At 55.3% G+C, this 27,365-nt stretch overlaps 1 protein-coding gene and 1 long non-coding RNA gene across 4 annotated transcripts in view; one reads left to right on the top strand and one right to left on the bottom strand.

Annotated features, from left to right (window-relative positions):
- On the bottom strand, positions 565 to 13,029 carry LOC102167731. Its single transcript, XR_304477.3, has 2 exons — positions 12,151 to 13,029; positions 565 to 1,593 (listed from the first exon to the last, which is right to left on the bottom strand). It is a non-coding gene; the product is annotated as an uncharacterized LOC102167731 (long non-coding RNA).
- The window catches only part of LINGO1 (leucine rich repeat and Ig domain containing 1), a 205,531-nt gene continuing 190,469 nt past the window's right edge, over positions 12,304 to 27,365 (top strand). For 2 of the 3 annotated variants that reach the window (XM_021099021.1, XM_005666134.3), the window contains exon 1: positions 12,627 to 13,386. The gene's annotated coding sequence lies outside the window, so the exon portion shown is untranslated. Of the gene's footprint in view, positions 13,387 to 27,365 lie in introns of all 3 variants that reach the window. The other variant, XM_005666135.3, reaches the window with a different exon arrangement.

The following is a 27,365-nucleotide window of genomic DNA, read 5'->3' as shown; positions in this document are numbered from 1 at the left end:
TGTGACCCCGGACCTTTTCAGCAAATGGTGGCATTTCAGAAGGAATCTTCCTCAGTGGCCCAGAGAAGTGAGTGGCTTTTATTCAGGTGTGGGAGGAAGGCACATCTGCCTCCTGGATCTCAATGCACCCCCCCACCTCTACTGCCCACCCATCAGCCCCAACAGTGCTCTGGGTGCTCTGGATGCCTGACTGCCTGGCAGGTGGGGAGCAAGGGAGGACTTGAACCTTGGATGTGATGGCTTTTCCTCCTCCATTACCATGACCATTGCCCACATGAGGTGTCCTTTCAAGACCCAGAGAACCAACCAAGACTCAGGGATCCAGGGAACCTGGGTCAGATTCTCCCAGGGCAGGTATACACCAGGCTAGACATTCCTTTCCCCTCTGATTCCTCAATGAAATTCACCTGTTCTCAGGCAAAACTTGTGCTGTGGCCAGCTCTGTGGGATCAATGATTTGGGGCAGGGCTGGGAGAGCCACTGTCATAAGACTGGAAAAGGGGCAAGCTTGTGTTTCCAATCCACCCCTCCTCAGCTGTATGACCTTGGAAAAATAACAACCTCTTTAAGCCTCACTTTTCTCACTTGTAAAACACCTACTTCCATGGGTTGTCACAGGATCAAGTGGCATCAAGTGTAAGAGAATTGCCTGGCACAGGTCAGGCACACTGTAGTCACTTAATAAGTGTTTGTTTAAAGGCAGAGTTGAGGGTTCTCAGGCCCACCAGTGGAGCCTGCATAGTTGCTTTGCAATGGAGACTGAGTAACAGGGTCCTGGCTGGCTGGGGCTGAATGTGATGACAAGGATAAGGGGCCTCTGCCTTGAGGCCTTGCCCCTTCCAAGTTCGGGGAATGGGGAGAATGTGGGAGTGGGGAGCAAAGGGTAGAGGCACAGTTCTTTTTCTCTTTCTTCCTTCCCCACCCTTGTAGTGGTGACACAGCTCCCTCCCTGGGAGTTGGGCCCCTTCCTTAAATGGGGAGGACCCCTGCCTTCTTCAATCCCTAGAATATAGCTTCCTGGTTTCCCATGGAGATGGGGAGCCCAGGAGCCATAAGAAGCAGGCTATGGAGGGAGAAGATGGGCCCACAAACTCTTGGTCCTGGAGTTACTTCATGGGGTTTCCCAATCAGGATTTAGGAATGGAAGGTGGGGGATTGAGGGAGACCCTCTCAGACCTGTACTCAGTTTTAACTTAAAAGCACAGGAGGGATGAGGATATTCCAGGTCCTCCCAAGGGGGAGCTTTGGGACAGAACGGATCTGAGCAGCCTTTGAAAGAAAGGCCCTCCTTCTTCCCCTTAAGTCTGCCATCTGGCCATCTTTTGTACTCAGCAATGGAGACTGCTGCCTTCTCCCTAGGTGTGCTTTTTGGAGCTACAAACTGGGGGTGCACATATGGGTGTGGTTGCTATCCCAGAAGAGGCGTCTGCTCAGGGAAGATGAGGATGATGGTGGCGATGATGGCGGCCAATGACATTGACTGAGCACTTGGACTAAGTACTTCTGCTGCATTCATCTCATTCCAGGGTTGAGAACAGCCCTTGTCATTGAGGCACATCCTTCACATGAAAATTTAGATAGGAATGGAGCCACCTGTAGGGAGAAGGGAGAGGTGCATCAATTCATGGACTTCACAAGAAGATGGTCCTTGGTGATTGATGGTGATGAATCTAAAAAATAGCTCCCCACATGTGCTTAGGGTAATAATCCATGTCCAAAAATGCTGATATACCTTCCTGGTTTTTAAGAATATGTTCAGAGAACCAAGTCAGCTTTTTGGTCTCTAGACTCCCTAATTAGAGGCCAGAGAAATTTCAGGACCCTGGAGAGTGCCCCCAAACTCCCCAGAGGTATATGGAATGCAGAGTGGGGCTTGTCAGAATTGGCTCATCCTAGGAAACCATCATATGGGTGGGACCTGGGGCCTAGAGCCCTGCAAACATGACTTTGGACATTCAGCGGGTCAGTGGTCTCATGTTTCCATGCAGCCCAATGGCCTGTAGCTGTGTCTTCTGGAACAGAGGCAAAAGCAGGGGAAGCCCAGTTGGCTTCTCAGTGCTGAGTTGGCAAAGACACAGGTGGCTCATTTTTGCATTCTAAAAAGTGTGTGCAAATAGGAGTGCTGTTAAGTCGAATCCTACGTTTAACACCATCCTGGGTGGCACTGAGCTTACGGGCAGTTCCTGGCCATTTTGATAGGCAGCATGGTAGATGGTTATAGTCATGGCCTTTGCAGACTCACTGCCTGAAATTGAATCTTGGCTCTCTCTGTCCAAGGCTGTGCGAACTTGAGGGCATTACTTTACTTCTCCATGCTTCAGTTTCCCCATCTGTGAAATGGGGATGATAAAGCCCTTACCTCAAAGGGTGCTATAGAATGAAACATAATATGTAAAGCACTTACAGCAGTGCTTAGCATGTAGTTAGTGTAGTAAAATGCTATTTTTTAACCCAAAACATTTCTGCCCTAGCTCTCTTGCATGGCCAGGTTATTCCCACGGCACCTTCAGTCTTGCTTCTAGGGTCAGACCGGGAAATGGTAGATATTTTCTGGGCTTCTAAAGTGTTGGGGTGTCTGAGGAAGCATTGATTTGGGAACTGGAGGGCCCCGCTGCCCTGGGCCAGGGGCTCTGGGACCCAGAGGAGGGGTTGGGCCCTGGTACCAGTCTCCTCCCTGATCCTTATTCATATGCCTCTAAGTATGGTCTTGAGAAACCAGAAGGATCCCTGCTCAAATCCTGCCTCCAAGGCAGTGACCTTGGGCAAGTCATGATTAGACTCTTGGAGCATCAACCATGTATGTGCATAATACCCTTGACATTGTTGTTTAGAGGATGAGATAAGAAAAAGTAGAGAAAAGCAAAGCACATATGCTATAAGGACAGTGTATTGGTGGCCATCACACGACTGTTTTCCTTTTTTTTTTTTTTTTTTTTTTTTTTTTTGGCTTTTTAGGGCCACACCTGCAGCAAATGGAGGTTCCCAGGCTAGGGGTTGAATCGGAGCTACAACTGCTGGCCTACACCACAGCCACAGCAACTCGGGAATCTACATCACAGATCACATCAACACAGATCCTTAGCTCACTGAATGAGGCCAGGGATCGAACCTGTGTCCTCATGGATGCTAGTCAGATTTGTTTCCTCTGAGCCACGATGGAAATTCCGTGACTGTCTTCCTATGTCTCTGTTTCATTTTGGGTCTCTGCCACTCCCTTCTCTCTCTCTTCCCTTCTTGACTAATGAAAACCAGACATCACTCCATGGCAACTCCACAGCTTGATCCCTGGGCATCCTGCTTGGAAGTGGCCACAGCAGCAGGTGAGAAGGGGTCTTGGGCATGAGTGGTTCCGGCCTCTGGGAGTCCATTTCCTGTGGCTTTACCCCATCTCTATGCTTTGTCTTAGCATTAATGCTCTGGGTTTCTAGACAACTCCTTTGTCCATAGCCCTGGGAAGATCCCTCTCCACCCTAGTGCTGCCCCATTGCAGTGGCAAGTGGTGAAACATTTATCTTATTAGCAGCTCAGATTTGACAAGCGTGAACTGGGTCTGTTCTCAGCCTTAGCACAGGAGTTATGTATAATTAGCATTTAGTTAGCATTTACTTTGTGTCCAGCAGTATAGGAAGCACTTCACCCACCGTTTCTTATTTAATCACCCCAAATCCTCTAGAGGTAGCTATATTATTATTAATTTTATTTTATAAGAGAGGAAACTGAGGCTAGAAGGGATTGGGTCACACTTGGGTCACAGGGAAGGGGGCCTTGGAAAGACAGGGAGGAAGCCTGTGAAGCGCTTAGCACAGTGCCCGGTGTGCAGAAGGTGCTCAATAAAAGCGGACAGCTCCCCCACCTTGGGTTTCCTCCCCAGGACATCTAACGGGGAAGATTCCTCTTCACGCTCTCTCTCCCAGTGTCATCATTGTACCAGCTCTGCTAGTGATCAGAACTCATTAATTTGCATTTGCCAGTCACAGTGGTAGAATTTCAGGCAGCGTGAGAATTGGGTGTCGGGGGAGGGGAACACAGAGAATGGTCGCTGGTTCTAGTCATGGCCAAGGCGTCTTCTCGCCTGCTGCTGTGGCCACTTCCAGGCAGGATGCCCAGGGGTCAGGCTGTGGAGCTGTCATGGAGTGATGTCTGGTTTTCATAAGCTTCTCAGCACTGGGTTATCTATTCTGCCTGTGAACTTGAAGACAGCCCCAGCCCCTCGGGCCTCCCTTGCTGTGTCTCTGGGTTTGAGGTATGAGGGGAAGTGGGCTGGCCTTTGGGGCCTTTGGGTTCCATTCTCCTACTGTCACACGGCTTGACCTTGTCAGTGACCTCCTTGAGATGCCCCCCTGGGCCGCAGAGGAGACCTGACTTCTCAAAGAGGCTCTGCTGTGGGCAACTGGCCATTGAGCCCAGGGTGGGTCTTTGTCCCTTTTTGGGTTTCAGTGTCCTCATCTGTAAAATGGGAGTGGAGGATTGGCTGCTCTCTGAATGGAGGTTGCCTGGGCAATTACTTAGCACCTGTGAACCGATATGCACCCAGAATCTCCCTTGCCTCTCACACTGGTCTGTCACCATGCCCAAGAGTCTATTCTTGCACCCTGACTTTGGTTTTTTGTTTTGTTTTGTTTTGTTTTTGCTTTTTAGGGCCTCATCTCAGGCATATGGAGCTTCCCAGGCTAGGGGTCTAATCAGAGCTACAGCTGCTGGCTTATACCACAGCCACAGCAACACGGGATCCAAGCCACGTCCAAGACCCACACCACAGCTCACGGCAATGCCAGATCCTTAACCCACCAAGCAAGGCCAGGGATCGAACCCACAGCCTCATGGTTCCCAGTCGGATTCGTTTCTGCTGCTCCACCATGGGAGCTCCACACCCTGATTGTGGAACAAAGTTGCCTGACTGGCGTCCTCCCAGGAAGGAGCACATCTCAAGCCCCTCCCACTTTGCACATGGGACTAACCAGACAGCTTTCTCCCGGGCAGAGGAGGCAGAGGACCCTGGAGGAAGGCTTTCCTCCCTGCTTTGCAGAAGGCTGGTCTGCCATGCGAGGGACTAGCTTGCCTGACAGAAGGGCAGGGAGCCATTGGGCACACCAAACTGCAGCAGTGGCAGCCATGGCGAAGGCCAGCAGCTCGCAGTGAGCATGCAGTGTCAAATGGGGTGCATTACTCTCCGTGCAAATTAAAAATTAAAATTAATCAAACACTCAAATTGATTTCCTTTCCTTCTGTTTGCTCTGTTGTGCCAGTCAGATCTTGCCCACCCAGCCCAGAATATCCCAGCTTCATGCCAGGGCTGGGCTGCGAAGGTCTCTGCTACTGGCCTGGAGGAACTGCAAACATCTCTGTCCAGCCTTGGGAAATCGAGTAAGGACATTCCTAACCTGAGACCCAGTGCTGGGCTTGGAAAGGGAGCAGGTGGGAAAAGAACATAGCTCTGGTCCAAAGGGAACACCTGTGCTGGGGTGGGAGGCAGAACCCTAAGGAATATGCCTAGGGCCATCATAACCTGACATTATAAGCCTGGGCAAGTCCTGTCCCTTCTGAGATCTCAGTTTCCCCATGGGAGGGGGAGAGGCAGATGGGTAAGTCCCTCCTGGTTCTAGTGCTGGCCTATGGGCTAGACAGGTCTATGCTGGGGTCTGACTCCACCCCCATCCCCCCAGCCAGCCCATGACCTGCCACTCATCAGCTGTGCAACCATGGACAAGTCACTTAACATCTCTGAGCCTCAATTTCCTTATCGGTAAAATGCGGATGATAATACCAGCATGTGGAGGAAGATGAGCATGCAAGAGCTTTATTGGGATCAATACCCATGGCAGAGAGGCAGTGAGGGAAGCAGGATGGGGCAGGGGAGCCGCTGGGCTGTGTTGCATTTGAAGTGCAGAGCCTTGGGGATCTTTGGATCTGAGATCTCTCTGCAAGGTTGTCCTGAGTAGGGGCAAGAGGGTTGAGACTTTATCCCCTGTTTTGACCAGTTGTTGGATGCAGCTGCCTGTGGAAGGACATGGCTCTGGGTAGGGAGCCTCTCTTCAGCTGAGGGGCAGATACTCAGCCGTGTCAGCAGGTCTCAACACTCTCAGCAGCTGTGAGGAGTGCTTCAGCCTGAAGGGGGCCTGGGCACGCACCGAGGTGCCACCTACACCCGGCAGAGGATCACAGGAAGTTTCCTTGGAACAGTCAGGGCACCTGGTGGGGGTTGGCTCACAGTATAAACTCTGTCACAAGGCCTTGGAGGCCCCTCCTTTCCTCATCTCCACACCCAGACCCTCGCCAGATCCCGCTTCTTGAATTCTTCAGTATCTTCCCTCTATCCCAGCCCATCTCCTTGCCCGGAGGACCCCAATAGCCTCCTCTCCAGGCTCTGACCTCCAGTTTTACCCCCTCCATCTACCCTCCCCAAAGGAGCTGGAGGGAGTGTCCACAAATTCAGATCTGATCATCTTCAAACCCTTCAAAGTCCAATTATCCGTGGACTGTGGTGACCTGGCCCTGATCCCTTGCTCTGCCCTGGCCCCTAGTGCACCCTCCTTGCTATCCTGCCCCTCCTTGCTATCCTGCCCCTCCTTCAGAGTGTGGGTGCTTGCTATTCTTCTGTCATGCAGTCCTTCCTTTCTGGCTTCCTCCTTTCATTCGAACGCCATCCAAGTGGCTAGCACATACTCCTTAAATCCCTGCAGTAGCCAGACCCAGACTGGTGGTGAGTGGTGGGTGCTGAGAACTCGGAAGTGACTCTTTGCTTGCACTTCCCCCTCCCTTGGCCCCTCCTCCTGCCCAGTGAATTCCTGTGCATCCTTCAAGAGCAGCCAATGCAGCCTTTTGGGGAGAGCCGGCTCCAGTTGAGGCCAGCCCAGGGGAGTGTGGGAGGCCCCTCCTCCTCTCTGAGGCTCAGGGCCAGGCTCCAAGGGCTCCTAATTCTTAGGTATGGGATCCTGCCAGCCACCCCACACATGCCCACTCTAGAACTTGGAACCCCAGCCTTCCTCTGTGACTGTGGCTGTCCACATGCCTGTTCTACCCATAGCCTGTGAACTCCCTGAGGACAGGGCCCCACAGGAGCTGGCACAGAGCACACCTGTGTGAAAGGGAGCTGAAGTGTAGGTCCATCCCCTGAGCCGTGCATACTCCCAGATCCCCAAACTCCCCCTGCCACACTGGCCTTCCAAACTGCAATTCCAACCCCACTTCTCAGTAATAGGCAGGGTCACCTCTCTGTCCAGATCCCAGTAACCACCACTCCTGATGCCCTTGGCACCAATTTTCCTGACTCCCTTGTCACGTGACGGAGTTGGACTGCAGGTCCCCAATGGCCATACTGGCCATAACCCTGCGCCTCAATTTCTTTATCTGTAAAATGAGGAAAATCCTTGTTACGATTTCCCTGGGCTGTAGTGAGCCTTTGCTGAAAACCCGTATGGGATAGACTTGCGGACAGCAAAGCACTTCCCCACTTACAGGCACGTGCGATTATTGTAGGAAAAGCCGACGTGACAGAAGGGTGGATTGACCTGAGCCCTCTCAACGAGCTGGGGTGGGCCCTGCTGCCCTGGGGCCAGTTCCTGAAGGGCCACACCAGCATCTTCAGGATGGACCCTTACAAGATGTGGCAGGCTCAGGAGCAGCAATGATAACCCAGAGAAGAGAGCCTCCCACATGGCAGAGTGCCCTGCTAACCAGCAAGGGAGCACGTTCTGCAGCGGCCCCTCCAGCTGTTGTCTGGACCCACAAGAGAGCACTGGGAGAGGGGTGGCACACCACAGAGTCCCCTTCCCTGGACTCCCCTCAGTAGCCTGGGATGCAGCAAAGCAGGAGGGCTTGTCATGGTGACTGGGGCCAGCCTCTTCTCTCTGGAGCCTCAGTTTCCCATCAGTAAGTGGGACGCACAAACCCATTTCTGTCCAGTGGCCCCCATTAGGGTGATAGTCTTATTGGGAAGATGTGCTGTGTCCCTGGGGAAGGGCAGGTGGCTATGATGTTCCAGGGGAGGTTTTAAAAAGTCATCCGGTATGTCTCTTTCCCCCAGCGGTGTTGACTCCAGGAGGATGCTTGACAAGGGAGCAGTGCCTCTGATAGAGTGGATGGAAGTTATATCAAGAATTTGATTTCTTCATCCTCTCTCCTGACCAGGGAGATAGGAGCAATAAAGAATTACACTCTTTTTCAGATGGGAAAACTAAAGGTCTGAGGATCCAATTCAGCTCTTACAGGCCAAGAGGGACTCGCAGAAGTCTGATGGGGGAGAAGGGGGTGAGGGTGCCAGTCAGACTGGGGGTGGGAAGAGGAGGGAACCTCCTTGGAATACTTCATTTGGGAAGGGCTGGGGTGGGTAGGCTCAGGAGGGGAGGTGGGATGGGAAGGCAGCAGGCCAGCAGGCCTCAAGCAAGCACCCTCATCCCCACCCCCACATGCCCCTCTGCAGGAACCTAGGCCCCGGAATCTGGCTCAGGTGGGGTCATTTTGACTATTGCATCTTCTTTACTTCTTTGTCACAGGCTATGGCCCAGGGTCAACCAGACATGGCGGAGGGAATCAGTCTAATTGTTGTTTTACAGTTACGGGGGACAGAGCGGGCGTGGGGGGGGGGAGCTGCACAGTCATTCAGGGGGAGTCTGAGTGAAGGCAGAGCAAAGATCTCCCCGCCACTGCCAACCGTGCTGCCTGCTCAGCTGCCACGTCTGAGCCCCCATCATGTCCCACCTTGTGTTAGGCCCAGGGCATCAGAAGAGGATAGAAGTGGTCCTTGGCTGGAGGGTGCTGAGTGGCCGGCTGCGGAGCTGTTGGAGGAACAGTGGGGGCACTGCCCTTTGCTTCACCCCTCCAGGGCCAGCCCAGAGCCATGAGGCTAAACCCTCAACTCCTTATAGGGCCCACTAACACTTGCTATCCTGGACCCATGCAGCCACATCTCAAATTCCCTTTCCTTTCGCTCTGGCCACATGGGCTTTCTCTCACCAAAGGTTTTTTTTTTTTTTTTTTTTTTTGCCATTTCTTGGGCTGCTCCCACGGCATATGGAGATTCCCAGGCTAGGGGTCTAATCAGAGCCAGAGTCACAGCAACGCGGGATCCGAGCCACGTCTTCGACCTACACCGCAGCTCATGGCAACACCAGATCCTTAACCCACTGAGTAAGGGCAGGGGTTGAACCCGCAACCTCATGGTTCCTAGTCGAATTCGCTAACCACTGCGCCACGACGGGAAGGCCTCACCAAAGGCTTTTGCATGTACCATTCCCTCCCCCCAGAGCTCCTTACTTCTCCTAGTTAATATCTACCCTTCTGGTGCCAGGTCTAATGTCACATCCTGCAGGAAGCTTTCCCTGGCTCCCCAAACCAGACAGGGCCTCAACCTAACAGCCCCTTAGATCTTTATGGTACCTGTGCTAGTTGTAATTTTACATTTTTTACAGTGTAAAGAGTTCTGTCTCTTTGAGTTCTGTCTGTTTCTTTCTCGAGACTCTAAGTTCTCTGATGTGTATTCCCACACCTGGCACAGTGCCTGGTATGGAGCAGGCCCTCAACAAATGTTCATGAAGAGAATAAAGAACAATGGCTCTCAGTTCAAATCCTGGCACCACAGGCTGAACCTTGGTTTTCTCTTCTCTGAAATCGGAGTAACATCAAGATTAGTGTAAGGGTGAACCATCATATAAAAACTCCTGACACACAGTAGGTTAAGAATAAAGAGGAGGAGGGAAGTGGAGTTCCCATCATGGTTCAGTGGTTAACGAATCTGACTAGGAACCATAAGGTTGCTGGTTCGATCCCTGGTCTTGCTCAGTGGGTTAAGGATCTGGCGTTGCCGTGAGTTGTGGTGCAGGTCGCAGACGTGGCTTGGATCCTGCGTTGCTGTGGCTGTGATGTAGGCTGGAGGCTACAGCTCCGATTCGACCCCTAGCTCCCTATGCCGTGGGAACAGCCCTAGAAAAGGCAAAAAGATAAAAAAAAAAAAAAAAAAAAGAGAAGGATGGAGATTGGAGTGCGCAGGGGGTACCCAAGGAGAGCTGTTTAGGGATGGAGGGACTTGAGAGGTGGGGGGTTGTGTGGAAGCCAAGAGGAAGCGGGACAGGTGGGAAAAGGCTGGGAGGTGGGGAGACAGGATAAGTGGGGCCTTTCTCTGAACCTTTAATGACCCTATTTATTTTTCAGCCTGAACCAGGAAGCCATGGGTTGGTTGGCTGAGAAGGCAGGCAGGAAATGCCCCCTGCCTCCTGGGACTCCATGTGGGCCACTTAGCCCTGGGCTGGACCTGGCTTGGTGACTGGATTGGGACGCTGCCAAAGCCTCTCCCACTGGCCTGTAGACCTGGCAGAAAACAGCAGAGGAGGCCTGAGCTGGCATCAGCAGGGGCACTGATCTCAGCCTTTGTGGCAGGAAGAAGCCAGTTTCTGGCTTCTCATGAAGGAGCTACTTCCTGGAGCTGCCCACGTCGTCCTGGCCCCTGGCCTCTGGGTCCCAGCCTTTGGCTGCTGCTGCTCTGAGAGTGGAAAATGATTCCTCCAAGTAGGCTTATTCATATTCAGGCTTTGTCTCTTTGCAAAGCCTGCCAGGAGGCACAGGTGGTAACACCTCCTGGCCACTAGCACAAGGGCAGGACTATAAGGGGTCTTCTGTATCTGCTTTCCTTTGTGCAGGATTCTTAGATAGAGGGACATGGCCTGGATATGCTGAGGGAAAATAAATGACCTAGACTTATGTTCATGGCCCCCGTGAGGCACATCAGCTTGTCCTCATACTTAAGGAGGAAGCTGAGGCTCAGAGAAGGTGTGCCATCTAGATGAGGTTGCACAGCAAAGCTGGGGGCATAATCCCAAGCACAAACACAAAAACTGTGTGGCTCCCAGAATAGGAATAGGATGGGGATGTAGGCTGCTTCTCTGCTTGGATGTCGGAGACCCTGGGGAAAGGCTGTTTGTCTCTGTTTGTCTTCCCTAGGGCCCACCTGGAAGCCCTGGGAAGACTCCTCAGGAGGTGTGTTGAGCCAGAGCAGGCAACAGCAGTGAGCTCATTTCCCTTGAGGGCCCCAGGAAGTCTGATAGGAAGACAGAAGGAAAATGGCCAGGGAAGGAGGGAAAAGGGAGATGGTAAAGGCCTTTGGGATGGCCAGTGGAGAAGGAAAAGGAATTTGCTGAAAGCCTCCTCTGTGTTGGGTCATTCCTGTGTGTTATTCTCATGAATTCTTCACCAGCCTTCTTTGTGGCTGAGTATTTTTACTCCCATTGTACAGAAGAGGGCACTGAGGCTGGAACTGACATTGTATATGCCTGACAACAAAGTCTGGGGTCTTTGCAGGGCAACTTGGTGGGTGGGTGCCAAAGTCTGACCCTTCCTGGACTCAGCACAAACACAGTGAGGCCTGGCCTTATCCCACTTCCAGCTCTGGGCAGCAGGGGGAGGCTCTGCTGCGTCTGGCTGCTGAGATTGGGAGCAGAGGTTGGGATGGGGGTGTTTACCAGGAGGGGAGAGGCCTCTTTCAAAAGCTCCTGGATTTGGGGAGCCCTTAGTGATGCCTCTGTGATGGCTGAAGGATGGGGAGGGCTTCTGCCTAGATTAGCTTAGTGGCATCCACCCTGCTGCCCCAGAACAAAGTTGAAACTCCTCAATTCAAGGCTTTTATAAGCTTTTCTTCCCCAAACACAGGCATCTTTCCTTGTTTCCCACTTCCAGGTCTTTGCACATCCTCTTCTTTTGGCGTGGGATGCCCTTTCTGCCCAGCCAACTCCTACTCATCCTTCAAATTCCTAGCTTCAATATCAATTCTTCCATCCCCCAAAGTTCCATCATACCTCCAGCTTTCTCATTTTGGAGGGATCTACCACCAAATCAGAGCCCCAGGGATGATAGAAGCCAATGTCCTTCCAAGGAAGGGTAAACTGAGGCTCAGAGAGAGGCAGGCATTTGCCCAAGGTCACACAGCAACATTGGGAAGCCACCCTGTGAGCCCCATCCTCTCAGCAGGACAGGTGTCCTCACACTGGGCTCAGATCCCCAGCTGCTTCTCTGATCCCTCTTCCCCGCACCCTGCAGCGCCGGGAGTCCAGCCTGCTCTGCCCTACACCCCAGCCTGCCTCTAGGCTAAGCTGCCAACAGCACTGAGCGCCCCTTAGATGGCGTGGTCCGGGCAGCTCCCTACTGCCCTTCTCCTTGACTCACCTCCAGCCCCGGAGGGCCTGGCTCAAAGGCGGAAGACAGGGCGCCGCCCGCCCGGCCCCAGCAGCACCACCGCTCTGGACTGTCCTGGCGCACGAGGCCGCCCTCCCCGGCGCCCCCGGGTGGGGCAGGTCGAGTCCGGTGCGCTATCCCTTTAAGCCCGGGCGAGATGGGAGCTGTCAGTGACAGCCGAGGCTAGCGCGGGACGTCGCCGCCCGCCAGGCCGGAGTGAGGAGCCGCGGAGCGAGCCGAGAGCTGAGGGGCCAGCGGGGCCCGGGAGCGGCGGGTTCCCTCACCGCCCACTGTGTGCCCGAACCCTAGGCCGGGCGAGTGGCGGGCGGCACCCCATATAGCGCGGAGAATGTGAGGGCAGTGCAGGGCGGTGGGGAGGAGGAGGCGCGGGAGAGGGCGTCGGCAAGATAGACGGAGAGGCAGCAGGAGAGACAGAGGACAGGGATCTCGGCGGGTGCAGGTGGGAGAAAGGAGAGGAGGTAAAAGGCAAGGCAGTGGCAGAAAAGGGGAGAGAAAGGAGCAGAGAGCACGCGGCTGCGGGCGGCAGCGCAGGCGACAGGAGGACGGAGCCGGTGCCTCTGGGTGGGAGCGCCGGAAGCCGGAGTTGGGCGCCCCGGCCGGGGATCTGGTTGAGAGCACCGCCGCGGCCCGGCGGGGCAGGGTTTAGAAGAAGGGACACCCGAGGGGGCCCCTCTGGGAGCAGCGAGGGACCTCAGGCGGGGCCAGCCTGGTAGGGGACGCAGTGCCACTCCACAGGCCCTGCGGGCTGCGCTCCGGGGATCTGGCGGGCCGGGGCCAGGGGGCCATTGTGAGCGCCCCAGGAGGGTGAGTCGGGAGTGCGGAGCCGGGTGCGCGGCGGCAGGTGTGTGTGTGTGTGCGCGCCCGGGTGTCGCGTGTGTGCGCGAGTGTGAGCGCCCAGGCGGGTGGGAGCGCGCGTTAGGGATTCTGCTGGCATCGCAGCGTGGAGAGCAGGAGGCAGGAGCAGGGCACGCAGGGGAGCGCGGGGGCCCTCCCGTGCACACGCACACGCTGGGCGCGAGCCCGCCCGCCTGCGCGCGCACACACACACACACACACGCCCTCCCCGCCTCGCTCGTCACCGCGGCCACCATCTCGGAGCCGAGCCCTGCGGAGCTGGAATCCGAGCCGGAGCGGGAACCGGAGCGGAGCCGAGCCCGGGAATGCGGCCTCGGAGCGGAGCCGCGCGCGGAGTGCGCGCCTGGGACGGTGAGTGTGGTTGGGCCAGGATGCTGTGGCGGGGTAGGGGCCGCGGGGGCGCAGGCCCGGGAACTGGGGTGTCTGCCCGCCGGCAGCGCCGCGTGCGCGGCCTCTGATTGGGCGGGAGCCTTGGGGGCAGTGGGTTGGGGGTGGGGTGTTGGGTGCGCGCCCGTGGGGGGTGTGCACGCGCGGAGCTGGAGGGGGGCGCGCTTGGCACCCAGGTTTGTGACCGCGCTCCCGCCCGCTGCGCGGCCCCGCCTAACCCTCGCCTGCAGCCGGAGCCCCGGCGACTTGGAGCAACTTTGCTTTTGTGGGGAGAGGATGGAGGCGAGGCGCTTTAATGGTGGAATTCCAGCCTTTCTTTCTCGACGAGAGAACGCGAGCGAGGAATGGGGCGGGGATGCGGCTGTACCGCTAGGCGGGAGGAGAGGTGCATCTTCACCGCCCCGTCAGCACAATTGCTGGCTCCCTGGGATACCCGTCCAGCCCCACAGAGCCGCTTAGCCACTCCGGGTGCCCAACTCCTGTGACCCCGCCACGGTCAGACGGGACCGCGCGGCTACAGCTTCCAGGTCCCGGAGCCACGAGGTCGTCTTTGCAGCCAGGCTGAGGACACGGGGCTTGAGGTGGGGGGGAGTTGGGAAACGTGCGGGTGTATGTGTCCCTACGCCCTTTGCTTCGTGGGACAGGCGGCTGGAAGAAGGGAACTGCCAGAAAAGTGCATTCCATCAGTCTTTACCCCCGGGAAGCTCCGAAGAGGCTAGGGCTTGGAAGGGGGAGCTTCTAAGCCCCCAGCCTGATGCCACTCCCACAGCCCCATCCCTGCTTTGCTTGGAGCCATGCTTCTGCGTGCCTCACTCTGGGCCCTGCTATACCCCAGCCCCACCTTCTGGACTCTTTTCCTGTGTTCCTGTCCACTGTTGACTGCTTCTGGGAACTTCCTAGCCACCCCCACGCCACCCCCCCACCCGTTCCCGCCCTCCACTCCCAAATGCCAGCCCTGCCCCTTCAGTAGAAGATAAGATGGGGAGAAGGGGTTTAGGACAGTGCCCCTGAGAGGGAGCCCTGTGTTCCCAGGAGTGAGACGCCCAAGAAAAGGCCAGAGGTCAGGCTCTCTGCAGGTCCCTCCCTGTTACCAAATTCTCCCTGCTTCCAAGGCAGGGTCTTCCTCTTCTAGGAAGCCTTCTCTGATTGCTTCTGAATTCTTCCTTCCAGCTTGGGATTCTGGGTTGGAGTAGCTGAGTTCCTCGGTAGCCTTTGTCCATGTGCCTTCCTTCCTGGCACTCAGTATATGAGCCTATAGGGTCAGAAGCCTTATTCTCAGCCTAGATGCTGGGTAGAGGGATGTGATGTTGGACTGGTCAGTATCCACCGGGTCTCTGGGGAATGGTAAGACGTTATGTGACCAGCTTGCAGGCTTAGATCTTACTTCCACTTCCATTACCCCCTCTGGAATCTCTCTGCCACCTTGTAAGAATGCAGGGGCCATGGGCCCACTTCCTCTCCATTTCACAGAGGAGGATTTTGAGGCAGAAGATGGAACTGCAATCTTAGGTTGGCCTCTTTCATGGCGAAGTTATCCTTTAACCCTGGTTTTTGGTGAGGAGGGGAGGGGGCAGGGAGGGCACCCAGGCCCTCTTTATTCACCTGGCAGCAGGGCTCTGGGGGCTTGCTGCTGGAGGGTCTCCCCAGGGCAGCTCTCCTGCTGCCTGGAACCAACACCCTCTCCAGATGGGCAGGGAGGTGGGCACAGCCACTCTTGGCTTGATTCTTCCTGACTCGACCCCAGCCTTGTTAACCTTTGCCGCTTAGATTTGGGGCCAGAGTCTGCCTGGGCTCTGCTTAATGATTTGCAAAGCTGATTCCTATAATCATAGGTACTGGGATGTCGGTATCATTCTGTGTGTCAGAGGGGTTTCCTCACCCCCAGCCTGGCACTCTATGTCCTGGCATTGACCTGGTTGGGCCCCGGAGCCCTTCCCGCTCTCCTGAGATCTCTATCCTGCTGTCCCTTTGTGGGCCAAAGAGCTTACCTTCAGGCGGATGGTCTAAATGTGTGTTATAGGGGACATGGTCTGGGGGCCACTTCCTGCCTAAGTGGCCCATCTGAGACACAGGAGGCTAGAGTAGCTGACCGCTCCAGGAAGGCCTCTGTGACCATCTTTGCAGTCCTGATGACAGCCTGGACTCATCCTCTGGGCCACTGAGGCCCCTGAAGGCCTCTGGTGGGGAGAGCTGTTGCCCGGGGCTGACCAAAGCTCATCCTGGGGCTGGGGGTGGAGGTGGTGGCCTGCTGGGTCCAGTGGTGGCTCCTTCAGCCTCTTTGTGCTGGCTTCACTCCGGAATAGCCTCTCTCTGCCTCTCCCTCTTCCTTTCTGCCAGCTCTCCCTGACTTTTTCTTAGCTGTCATTTCTCTCTCTTTTTCTCTCCGCTGTCCCCTCCCCCTTTACCCCTCTGTCCTCCTGTGGCTCCCTGAGCTCTTTTTTGCCTCTTTCCCTGTTGACCTGACTGATGCTTTGGTTGATCAGGTGGCTGGAGCATGACCAGATGTCTGCTTGCCCCCACCCCTGCCATCAAGGCCTGCTTGAACCCTGAATCTTGCCTTGGTTCTTCTGCCCCCACAACCCTGCCACCTGACTCCAACAGGATGAGCCCTTCATATGGGACCTTATGGATGGGGAGGGAGAGAACATGACATCTCTTTGGCACCTGGTCTGTGTGTCAGGGGTGAAAATCCCAGCTGGCTGCCCCTTTAGAAAGACAGCCACTCCCCGCTCAAACCTCCTGACTACGAAGAGGTAGTGCTCAGTGTGGTCCCTTTAATTTCTCTGTCCAGCCAGGCCCTGACCCTGCCATGGTTATGTTTTAAATTGTAACAAGTTCAGTGATAAGCTGTTGGTTGGGCTGGGCCGTGGGGTGACCTGAGGGGGTAAATTTACTCCCGAGACCGCTCAGGCCCCCTTTGAGGGGAACTGGGGGCCACTCTGGCCCATCAGAGTCTCTTCTGCAGGCTTTCAGGGTCCAGATATCTGCTCCCAGGAACCATGCCTTGCTCGGCCTTGTTCTTCACTGCCTGGAACCCTGCACTTGGGGCTCACTCCACATTCAGGGGCATCTCCTGGTTTGAGGCCCAGGCTGAGTGCTGGGAATACTGATGACAAGCCTGGACCTTTCACTGGGTGGACTCTGAAAGAGGACCTGGACATCAACCCACACCCCTAGGTATGAGGCAGACCGGGCTGGGCCCCTGCAGAGGTATGGGCAAGGGAGGTTGGCAAAGGGGTTATTTCAGAGGGACCGAGAGGGCTGCTGCCATTTGACCAGTTCAGGTGATTCTGGCACTTAGATGCTCAGGAAACATGTTGAATAAGTGAATGAATGGAGGATGTGACCGAGTAAGGGCTTTCCGGGCAGATGGCACAGTGTTAGCAAAGGCATGGAGGTGGGAGGCGCCAGCCATGGGTGGAACGTGTTTGCAGTGGAGTAGTTCATGCAGGGGCCCGGCAGGCACAGAGCAGGTTGGCACAAGACGGAGGAGGATCTTGAGTGCCCGACTGAGGAGTGTGGGCTGATTCTGAATTCAGAGGTTGTAGGGTTGAAGTTCTGGAGGGACGCTATCAGATTTGCAATTTAAACCGCTCCCTCTGGTGGTCGTGGGCGGGGTTGGCCAGGGGAGTCAGAGGCTGGGAGGCAGTCCTGAGGCCGCCAGGGGAATCCAGGGCCATAGCAGGGACAGGCGCCTTGCCAGCCTTCACCAGGATGGCCAAGGGGCCAAGCGTGGTTCCCCTTCAAATGGAGGATGGAGAGATTAGGGCTGGGTGGGGAGCCAGGTGAGGCCATATAGGCCATTGGAGTTGGCAGGGCCTCAGGTATCACCATTCCTACCACCTGGGCATATGGAGGTGGCCAGCATCCTAGAGTCAAAAATACAGCCTTTAGTACCAGCCCTCCTGCTATGCGCACTTGAGCAAGTCCCTGAGGTCCCTTGGGCCTCAGTTTCTATGTCTGGAAATTGGATGAGGTTACTTGTCTCACTGGAGACCTGGAGTGATCTTGGGTGGAAGTTAGTGACCTTGGAAGTGGAATACGGAGGGAAGAGGTACAGGAGTGGTCAGCTTTGCTCTTTGATGGAGGAAGAGTTTGATGCCTGAGAAGGGCAGTGACTTATGCAAGGTCATAAAGCAAGTTGGGGGCAGGGCGTTCCAGCCTGGGGTTTTCCTGGCTGTGCCTGTGGCCTGCTGGGCTGGGATGGCTGGGGCCTCGGGGCCTTTGCTGAGGACGTCCGCAGGCAGTTGCTTTGGCAGTCCAGCTGTCAGGGAGCATATGGGGCCATATGGTCCCATCAGGGGAGGCGCCAGCCGCTGAAGGAGGGATAGCGGCTGCCACCCTGGCCTTCTGGATCTCTGTGGGCTCTGCCAGCCACCAGGGTCAGGGTGGGAGGAGGCCAAAATGGAACCTCGCTGTCCAGGTTGGTTTGGACATGGAGGTTGGCCCTTGGCAGGTGGCCCAGTTCTAGCACCCATCTGCCAGGGCAGCCGGACAGGCGGCTCTGTGCCCAGGACTGATCCAATTAGCTCAGGACCAGCTGTGCCAGCCTCTGCCTCCACCCTCCCAATTTCCCACCCAGCTCTGATGGCCCTGCTGGTCCACAGGCCATGAGGTGGCAGGGTGCATCTGATGTCTCAGGCCTCAGTGGAGTATATGTGTGTGACATGCAGCCTTACTCCGAGCGCTGATTCTATAGCTCCGAGATTTTGGGTTGTGGGAACAGACCCCTGGAGTCAGCCTGGGGTGATCAAAAGAGCCCAGGCTTGGATACCTTCTGGAACTGAGTTGGAATTCTGACTCAGTCGCTTCTGAGGTGGATGAGTTCGGGCAAGTCACTTTACTTTTCTGAGCCTCAGTTTCCTCATCTATTATGGGAGAGTGAGACCTACCTTGTAGGGGTGTCATTCACATACTTTGGAATAATACATGTAAAGCGTACACTAGCCTGATACCCTGAAAATCTCAGAAAATGTTAGCTTATGTTTTGCTTTCTGTTGGGAGAGGGAAGTAAGTCCTTTGGAGTTTCCATCTTCAGGCTGAAGTATTATTATTATTATTTTCCAGGACAAAATATGCCTTATAAATTTCCATAAGTTTTTTTTCGGTCTTTTTGTTTGTTTTTCTTTTCTAGAGCTGCTCCCGTGGCATATGGAAGTTCCCAGGCTAGGGGTCTAATCGGAGCTGTAGCCACCAGCCTACGCCAGAGCTACAGCAACGTGGGATCCGAGCCGCGCCTGCAACCTACACCGCAGCTCGCGGCAACACCAGATCCTTAACCCACTGAGCAGGCCAGGAATCGAACCCACAACCTCAGGGTTCTTAGTCGGATTCGTTAACCATTGCGCCACGACGGGAACTCCTCCATAAGTTTTTAACTCCCTGCATCATTTGGTCCTCATGGCACCATCCCATTTCATAGATAAGGAAACCTGGAAATGATTCTCCAGAGGTACACAGTGAGATGGACTCTTGGTCCGGGACTCTTGCTCCATCAGTACGCTTCCCAAACTTCGGGGGGTGGAGGCTAGGGAGAAGTGGATCTGTCTTCAGTAAGGTCTGTCTAGACCAAGCTTGGGGAATCTAGAGATTCTCTGCCTGGCCGTATCTCCATTATAGGTACAGGGACAGGCTGCCATGGTGACAAGCAGCCAATCCCTGTTGGTGTTGGTATGGGGGATGCTCAGTGAGGCAGCATTTGCTGCATTTCTCTGTCTGCCTGGCATGGGGTAGGGGTGGGAGGTGCCAGGGAGTGAGGAGAGGTGGATCTTTACCTCCTGGGCAGCGTTGGGCTCAGCCTCTGGACAGGGTGGGGAGAGCACTGGGCTCTGCCCCTGACCAGCTGTGTGACCTTGGCCAGGTCACTGTCCCTCTTTGAGCCTCAGCTTCCCTCTTTGTAAATTGGAGGTAATCCTGCCGGTTTCCCAAGGCTGTGTTTGAGGCTCCACTGTAAACATATATTTTTTATACAAACATCATCTTCCACAGCTGTGAGTCCAGGAGTCCCCAGTCCTACATCTGATGGTCCTGTAGTCATCCAGCGATTCACTTGTTGGGTGCTTCCCTTGAGCCCAGCTGTGCTGGCTGCCATGGTGACAGAGATGAATAAGACCAGCCCCTGCCCTCTTGGGGTGTGCAACCTGGCAGTCACTGTGGACTCCATGGAATTTAACGGTCCTTCCAAATACATGCTGGTTGTCACGCTCCTACTCAGCCCCCTTCAAGGGCTCCCCGTTCCTCCATACTGGTGTCTGGATCCCTCATGTCTTGCAGTCTGATGCTCTCCCTCGGTATTCCTCTGCGCACCCAGGCTCCAGCCAAATGCCTCCCACTCTCCCCTTCACGCAGGCTGACTGTCCTTCCTCCAGGGTTTCGCTCTGCTGTCCCCCTGCCTGATTCCTTCCTCCATCTCTGCCCATGGATTCCACCCACTTTTCAACCTTCAGCCTAAAGGCCATGTTTAAAAGCCCCACCTCGTCACCCTAGTGAGGAGTAGCTGCTGCTCCTTCCTCAGAACTCCCAGGGCAGCTCATCTTAAGCTTTACCTTAGCCGATGTTTGCTATGCACCTATTGCAGGTGAGGCCTCCTGTGCTCAAGGCCTGGGATACATGGCAGTTGGTCTCTCTTCATGGCCTGGCCATGCCTTGGTGGCAGGGACTCGGCTTATCCATCCAGGGACTTGGGGCCAGATGGGCTGGCTAGGGGCATGTGGCCTGTCCCTCAGGGCCCCTGTGGCCACTGCCACATCCTCCTCCTCCTCAGGCCTGGGCATGTGGGCTACGCTCAAGACATCTCTTTGACAAGCTCCAAGTTACAGGCAGCTTTTCTGCTGAGGTGCTCACCTCAGTAAGGCCTTTTCCTCCCCGCCCCCCGCTCCCGGAGCCTTCGCCAGGCTGGGACAGGGACGCCCAGTCATTGGCCACACGTAACTGTCCCCGATGAATTGCATGGCCTTCACCAATTAGCAATTGATTATTTGGGGTCCTGATAACTCTTCCATTATCGATTGGTGGAGGCAGGCCTGGCCAGTGTTAGTGTGGGTCAGCTGGGCCTGGCTGGGAGATTGTGATCATGGCCATTTATTCCTGACCAGAAAGCTCGATAAATAAGAAGGGAGAAAGGGAGGTACTGGCCATCCTCTCTCTGATTCTCGCTGCCAGGCTCCGGGGAGAGGGATGTGGAGGAGGGAGGGCGGGCAGGCAGGGGCCTTTGCTCACTCCTGCTTCCCTCTGTCCCCGCCTTCTGTGTTCTGCTTCCAGTGTCTCCTGGCCCGAGTCTCAGCTTTCCCACCTGTTAAATGGGCATTTCATTCTCTGTGGGGTGACACTGTGCCTTTGAATGAGATGGCAAGGCAGTCACTGACTTGTCATCACTTCTGCCTAACGGGTGGGTCAGGGGGCATTGTGAGGCTCCAAGAGGGTGGTGGTTCTTAGCCCAGGGCTACTATGCAGAAAGGACAGGGAGATGGACGGTAGGAGAGGGGTGGTCGGTCAGAAGACAACAGTTGCTTCACTAAAGTGCTGTGTCTGGGTTCTGAATGTGCTAAGGCGTCTAAAGGTGCAGCTAGGACTCAGTGTGATTTGTGAAAAAGCGATGTCTAGGGAAACCACATAAAAGAGATGGCAGGGGGGATGTTTAACCTACTTAAGAGACCCAGCTGCCTTTCAGACCCACCAGGAGCATGAGGCATTGTTTGTGGGGCTCTAGCTCATGTGACCAATGCATTTCTTTCTTCTTTTTCTTTTTCTTTCTTTCTTTCTTTTTTTTTTTTTTTAACTTTTTGTTAGGAACATTTCCAAGCATACAGAAAGGCAGGGAGAACAGTAGAGGAAACTCCCATATACCGCTCACCTAGATGTAACAATTGTTGACATTTTACCACATTTTGCTTTATCTTTTTTTTTTTCTGAAGTAAAGTAAATTATAGACATCATGACATTTCACCCCAAAATAGTTCAGCATCCATCTCTAAAAAAATATGACAAAATTTCTGTCTAACCTCAAGTGGTCGCATGTTTCATTTTGTGTTTGAGAGATGAGAAGACTGAGGTCTGAGAGGTGACCTGGCCTGTCCAAAGGGCAAAGGGCAGAATGGTAGCATCAGTCAGCCCAGGATTTTCAGAGACACTGGGGGGAAGGGCCTGTGGTAAGTGGTCTGAAGCTGGGCAGAGGGCTGGAGTAGGGACCCCCCCCCAACCCTGTGGGGGTTCCTCTGGCTCAGGCTGGAGGTTCTGCCTGGAAATAGGAAGTGAGTCTCTTTTAGAGTAACCAGCTCTTTTCCTTTCCTTTGCTATGGGGATTAATCAGGAACTGCAGCATCAGGAAAATCTAAACTTCTTCTTGTTTACTGTTTAGTTTAGGAGACTGTTATCAGGCTCTGGCCATGCAGGGCCAGGGGAGCCTCTGCTGGCACAAGGAGCAGGGCTGTCCCCACCAGCCCCTTTGGAGGGCAGTAGGGAAGGCAAGGGGAGGGCTGCCTGGAGGCAGGGCTTAAGATCCTAGGGAGTTTGGGGGAACTGGGCTGTATGGGTGTATGGAGCTTGGTGCTGAGTCTGGGATCTAGGCTGGGCTGAATCTTGTGTTGTCTCAGTACAGAGGTGGGACGTGGGGCACAGAGGGGTGAGCTGGGGCATGCACAGAAAGGAGGCAGGACTCTGGGTGCCTCTAGCCGCACTGAGGAGCCCTCTTTGCCTTCCTTCCTGGGGAAGGAGGACGGGTGTCTTCTGCCAGCTCCCTGGGCTTCCTTGCCTCTTTGGGGTCAGGGTGATACTGCCCCCTGGCACCCGCATGTGCTTGCGACTCTTTATTCTGCCCTTAGTGTGCTTGGTGACTTGGGATGACCTCTTGAATCTGTCAGGGTCACGGAGATCACAGGTATGGAATTGGGGAGTGCTGGTACTAGGAGGCAGCCACAGAGGTGACCTCATTCTTCTTTTAGTTTCCGGATAGGGAAACTGAGGCACAGGGAGAGGCCAACCCCATCTCGGGTCTCACACTGAAAAGCATTGCAAGGCTTTGGTAATACGTCAGGTTTCTGGCTTCCCAGTCCCAGGACCCCCAGCTCCTGGGCCACATGGGCTAGTGTTCAGACAGACCTGCTCCACCGGGTGCAAAGGGATGGAGATGGGCCCTGCAGGGGGAAGGGCTGTCAGTCATCCTGGGGGTGAGCCCTAGGTTCTTAGGATCCGCCCTCTCATCTGCACATGCACAAGCACCCACACTCACCTGCCTGTTTATTTACCAGGGGGTAGAATGGGTGTGCTGGTCAGGGAGGAGGCTTCGATGCTGTGTTCTGAGGATCAGGGGTTGGGATGCCCTCTTGTGCTCCCATCTTTGTCCCCACAATGAGAAGAGCCTTGATGGGTGCCAGGCTTATTGCTGGGCTTATTGCTTGAGGATAGGATTAGGGGCAGTGGGCAGGAGAGGCCCTTGGGAGGAAGACAATCAGAGGGAAAGCAAGAGACAGAGACATCAAAAGACCTGACTCGTGGTCTGCGGCCCTGTGGCACTGACAGACCCTGCGTCAAGCCTGTATATTCTTTGTTGTTGGGAAAGGAGAGGAAAATACCCAACCTCCACCGAGTGGCTCCATGGGGCTGTGTGACGCGGGGCATGTCACCATCTCTCCTTGATGGAATGAAGCAGATAATGGACGTTTTCCCATCTGACAGTGGGGCAGGGAAGATTGGCCATGACTGTTGGCCTGTCTGTTGGCTGGTCCTTCAGCCCACCGCTGGGTGGGCAGTGGGCTGGGAAGGACCACGGGAAATAGGGCAGGTCCTTGTCGGACCCTGCTGTAGGCTGAGGAGGGCACTGTGCCTGGAGTCCAGGGGGCAGATGACACAGACCCAGCACGTGTTCCCATGATGACCATATGCTGGCACCTTGGCAGGGCGCTGGAAAAGAGCTACCCTTGTTAGTGCCCACCACTGCCCTGAAAATTGGGCAGGATGGATTCCATTTTACAGATGATGAAACTGAGGCTCAGAGAGGTCACCCAGCCAGTCAGTAGACCGCTGACTGGGTGGACTGGGATTTGAGGCTGGCCAGAACTGTCTGGCTTAGTTGGACCAGACCTGATTTCTACTCTGGTTCCTTTAGCTCCTTTACCACTAACTGCCATTCCCTGGGCCTCGGTGTTTGCCTTTGTCCCGTAGGCTGGGAGGGGGGCTGAGGGCTGGGCTGCAGCCACAGGTGGACGGAAGGCTAAGCCTCCAGTCACCTCCTCCACGTGGCCCGGCAGGTTCTCAGGCTTCTGACTGAGGCTTCCTGCTATTCCTGGAGGAATCCTTCCTAAGCCAAGCAGGGTGAGAGGCTCCCTGGCCCTGTGTGGATGCATGTTGCCTCCACGTGTTTGCAAAGCCCTTCAGCACCTCCTGTACCCTCTGCTCCCAGCTGGGGTGTGCCTTCTGTGCATTTATCAGGTGACAGCATGGTGGCGTGGAGCCTGGGTGTGCACATGAATGGGCCATCTTCAGGCCTGGAGAGTCACACTGTCCAGTGAGGACTGAGCATGAAGTAGGGCGGAGATAAATTTATTGAACACCTACTAAGTGTTAGTCCAGTGCCAGGTGCTTTGCATACTTTACCTCATTTAATCCTCAAAACAACCCTGTGAGATATGTACTGTTATGATTCCCATTTAACAGATGGGGAAACTGAGGCTCAGAGAGATTGAGGGACTTGCAGAGGTCACAGCTAGTGAGGGAGGAGCTGGCATTCAAATCTGCTTCTATGGAGGCTCTGTCTTTTGTGTGTCACCCAGAGGGGACTCTATGCCGCAGCTAGGGGAGGAACTTAGGTTTCGGGAAGATGCTGCTGGTGGCAGCTCGGTATTTGGAGAGAGGAGGCCAAGGGTGGGTGAAGGGTCCAGGTAGGGAGGGGGCGGCCCAGTGGGAGAGGCCCGGTTGCAAGTCTGGCGTGTAGCCTAGAGTGGTGTGTCTTTGGCTCTGTCACCTGCTCTGGGTGTACACCCTCAACCCCGCCTCACCTCTCCCTCAGGGAGGGGTGTGCAGTCCTTCTGGGCCTTCCTCAGGCCAAGCCCTGGAGGGTGGGACTGAGCGAGGCTCCTCAGAAAACAGTCAGGGTGGCGGTGCCATGTGGGGAGCCATGGAAGATGAGGCTGGAGAGGGGCCCGAGCTGTGCAGGCCTCAGTTGCCAGCTTGTGGTGGTGGATCGTCTCCGGATGTGGAGCAGAGCCAGGTCTGAGGACTGGAGGGCTACATCTCTGGTGGCTGGGGGCTGGATAGTGGCTGGGCGGGGACATGGCTGGTGGGGAGGGGCTGAGAGAGCAGGGACATCTAGGGGCCTCTCCCTCCTCCCCAAGCCTCCATCAGAGCAGGGCCGGGTGGGAGGTGGCTCGTCTTTCCTGTCTCCTGTTCTTTGCCCTCCCTTTCCCTGCCTCTGGGAACATGGAGTAGGAGTGTGTGTGTGTGTGTGTGTGTGTGTGTGTGTGTGGCGGGGGGTCTGTGGTCCCTCCCAGGCCCCTCCCTTGGAAGCTGTAAATATTTTATCTTCACCATCTCTGCTGCTGGAAATTGCTGCTTTTAACACCTTTTCCCCCCTTTTGCTTGATACAAACGAATGCTGGAAAAATTCTGTGCTGGGTGCTCACTCTGTCTCTTCTGCTCGTGCCCAGAGTCCCCTCCAAAAACTCTAATTGCTTTTAAGCTGCGATAGTTGGCAAAAGCAATTTTCTTTACATTATGGAGAAAGAGGGAAAATCCACCACATTTTCTTCTTCTTCTTTTTTTTTCCGTTTTGAGTTCCTCCTCATTGCGGCTGAGGTTGTGAGAAAGAAATGGAGTAGAAAGAGGTGTGGACAGGGAGGCAGAAACCCCCTTGGACCGGGCATTTTGCCTCTCTGGGCCTCAGTGTCCCTCTTCACAAGGTAGCTGTATGTCCATTCATTCAACAGACATCTCCTGAGTACCTCGGCTGGAAGGAGCTTGAGGGCAAGGACTGGCTCTGTCTTTGCTGTTGCCTCTCCAGCACCCAGCACAGAGTCTGACACATAGTAGGTGCTCAGTTAAAGTCAGTCGATTGGATCAGTGGCTCTGCCTTGAGCCAGGCACTTTGCCAAGCACTGCAAATGTACCGGATGAATCAGACACAGCTCCTGGCCACGAGAGCTTGCTGAATGGAGGGAAGTCCCGCACAAACACGATTAACATATTAGTGGTACTGGATACAGGAGCACAGAGCAGGGTGGGCCAGGGGAAGCCTGGAAAAGCTGCACAGAGAAGAACTGGAGCTGCATCTTGAAGAGGGGGTAGGAGTTTGACAGGTGAACCGGGGTGAGGAGGAGAGAACTCCAGACAGGAAATAGCATGTGTGAAGACCACGAGTCAGCACTGGAGCTTAGGGCGGGGTCGGGAGATGGAGACGCTGAGGCTGCCCACCTGGGCCTGAGATGCCTGGGAGAGCTTTGCAGGGAGGTGGGGAGTTTGCACTTGATCCCAAGGGTAAGGGGGAGCCGGGAGGGTTCTGAGCAGAGGACCTGTGGGGATGATCCATCTGGCTCCACAGAAGCGGGTGGGGAGGAGGGATGCTGGCTGGGAGGCTGGTCTTGGTGAGCCTGTGGGGGAAGGGAGGCTGGCAGGGTGAGTTTGAGACACACAAGGCAGGGGACAGGGGACCCAAATCCTAGTGCTTATCTACTCTGCTTGTGCTGTGGTGAGAGGCGATCCAGATCTTCCCTGGACATTGGGGTTGGGGTCCCCTGGTATCCAGTTCTGGGCCTCTGTGGCCATGGTCAGTCAGGTTTGCTTCCCTCTTGGATCAACAAGGTGTATAGCCCTTTACAGTATATAAAGCCTGCTCCCCGCTGACCCTCAGCAGACCTTGGAAACCGTCCCCTGAGCTGGCAGAGCAGGAGACCATTCCCAATGGCCAGGTATAGGCCAGGTGCTCCCCAGAGTTCTTCAGGCAGGTGGAGATGGGGTGCAGGTTTGAACATCAGGTCTCAGGGCCTCTCGACGGCTGCCCGCACCACCTCTGCTGTGCCCCCCTCTGCCCCCAGCCCTCTACACCCCACCCCTCCCCTCCTGTGCTCCTTCCCTGTTTGCAGAGCATGTGGGGCTTTTCAAAAGCATTAATGATAGAAAATAAATTGGAATCGGAGAGGAATCATCACTGGGCATTCTCGGAGGGCCGCCTCTGCCCTCGCGTCTCTCAGCCATATTGAAGCCGGCAGCCAGACTGGAATATGAATGAGTCCAGGGCCGGCATTGCTCTTCATCTGTCGGGGAGCCCTCCCTGGCCAGGTGGCACTCACCAGCGGCAAAGCTGTTTGCAATGAGGCCTCAGCGGCCGCTGGGTATCACCAACCGGGACTGATTTCTATGGGACGGAGTCACAGTCCTTGGCTGTGGAGGACAGATGGAGGGGGCCTCGTGCCCAGGTTCCCCCACCCCCTCAGGCCTTCTACTGGGGACACAGCTCTGAGGCCAGCCTGGGGTGCGGTCTGGCATCTCTGCCCAGGGTTAGGGGACCCATAGGAAACTTCCAGTGGCTCCTCAGAGTCTGCATTCCTCATCTGGGTATTCAAGGCCCCCTGTGTGACCCTGATGCTCTTTGTCCTGTCTCCTCCAGGAAGTCTTCCTTGATCACTGCCCAGTTCGCACTGGGTTTTCTGTTTTCAAACTTCTCGTGGCCCCCGGAGTAGGCACACAAAACTAGTGCTGAGGGGGGACGGGTAGGTACCGTGGGGCAGGCTGGGTGTGGAGCAGTAGGGCAAGGCGGGGACTGTGGCAGAGGAGGCACAGTTTGGGAGCCCTTCCGTGGGCACTTTCACAGCCAGCTCTGCTGAGTAGCCTTTGCTCCATGGTCATACTTCTTATCTTTCGACCAGCAGGAGCTCCTGAGGGCAGGCCCTGGTCTCTGCCTCTGTAGCCTGTCTCCCCACAGACACGGGGATGGGCTGGCCACCCAGGCAGGTTTC

This window comes from Sus scrofa, chromosome 7, assembly GCF_000003025.6.
Source record: "Sus scrofa isolate TJ Tabasco breed Duroc chromosome 7, Sscrofa11.1, whole genome shotgun sequence".
Classification (NCBI taxonomy): domain Eukaryota; kingdom Metazoa; phylum Chordata; class Mammalia; order Artiodactyla; family Suidae; genus Sus; species Sus scrofa.
This window is presented reverse-complemented; position numbering and strand designations above follow the sequence as displayed.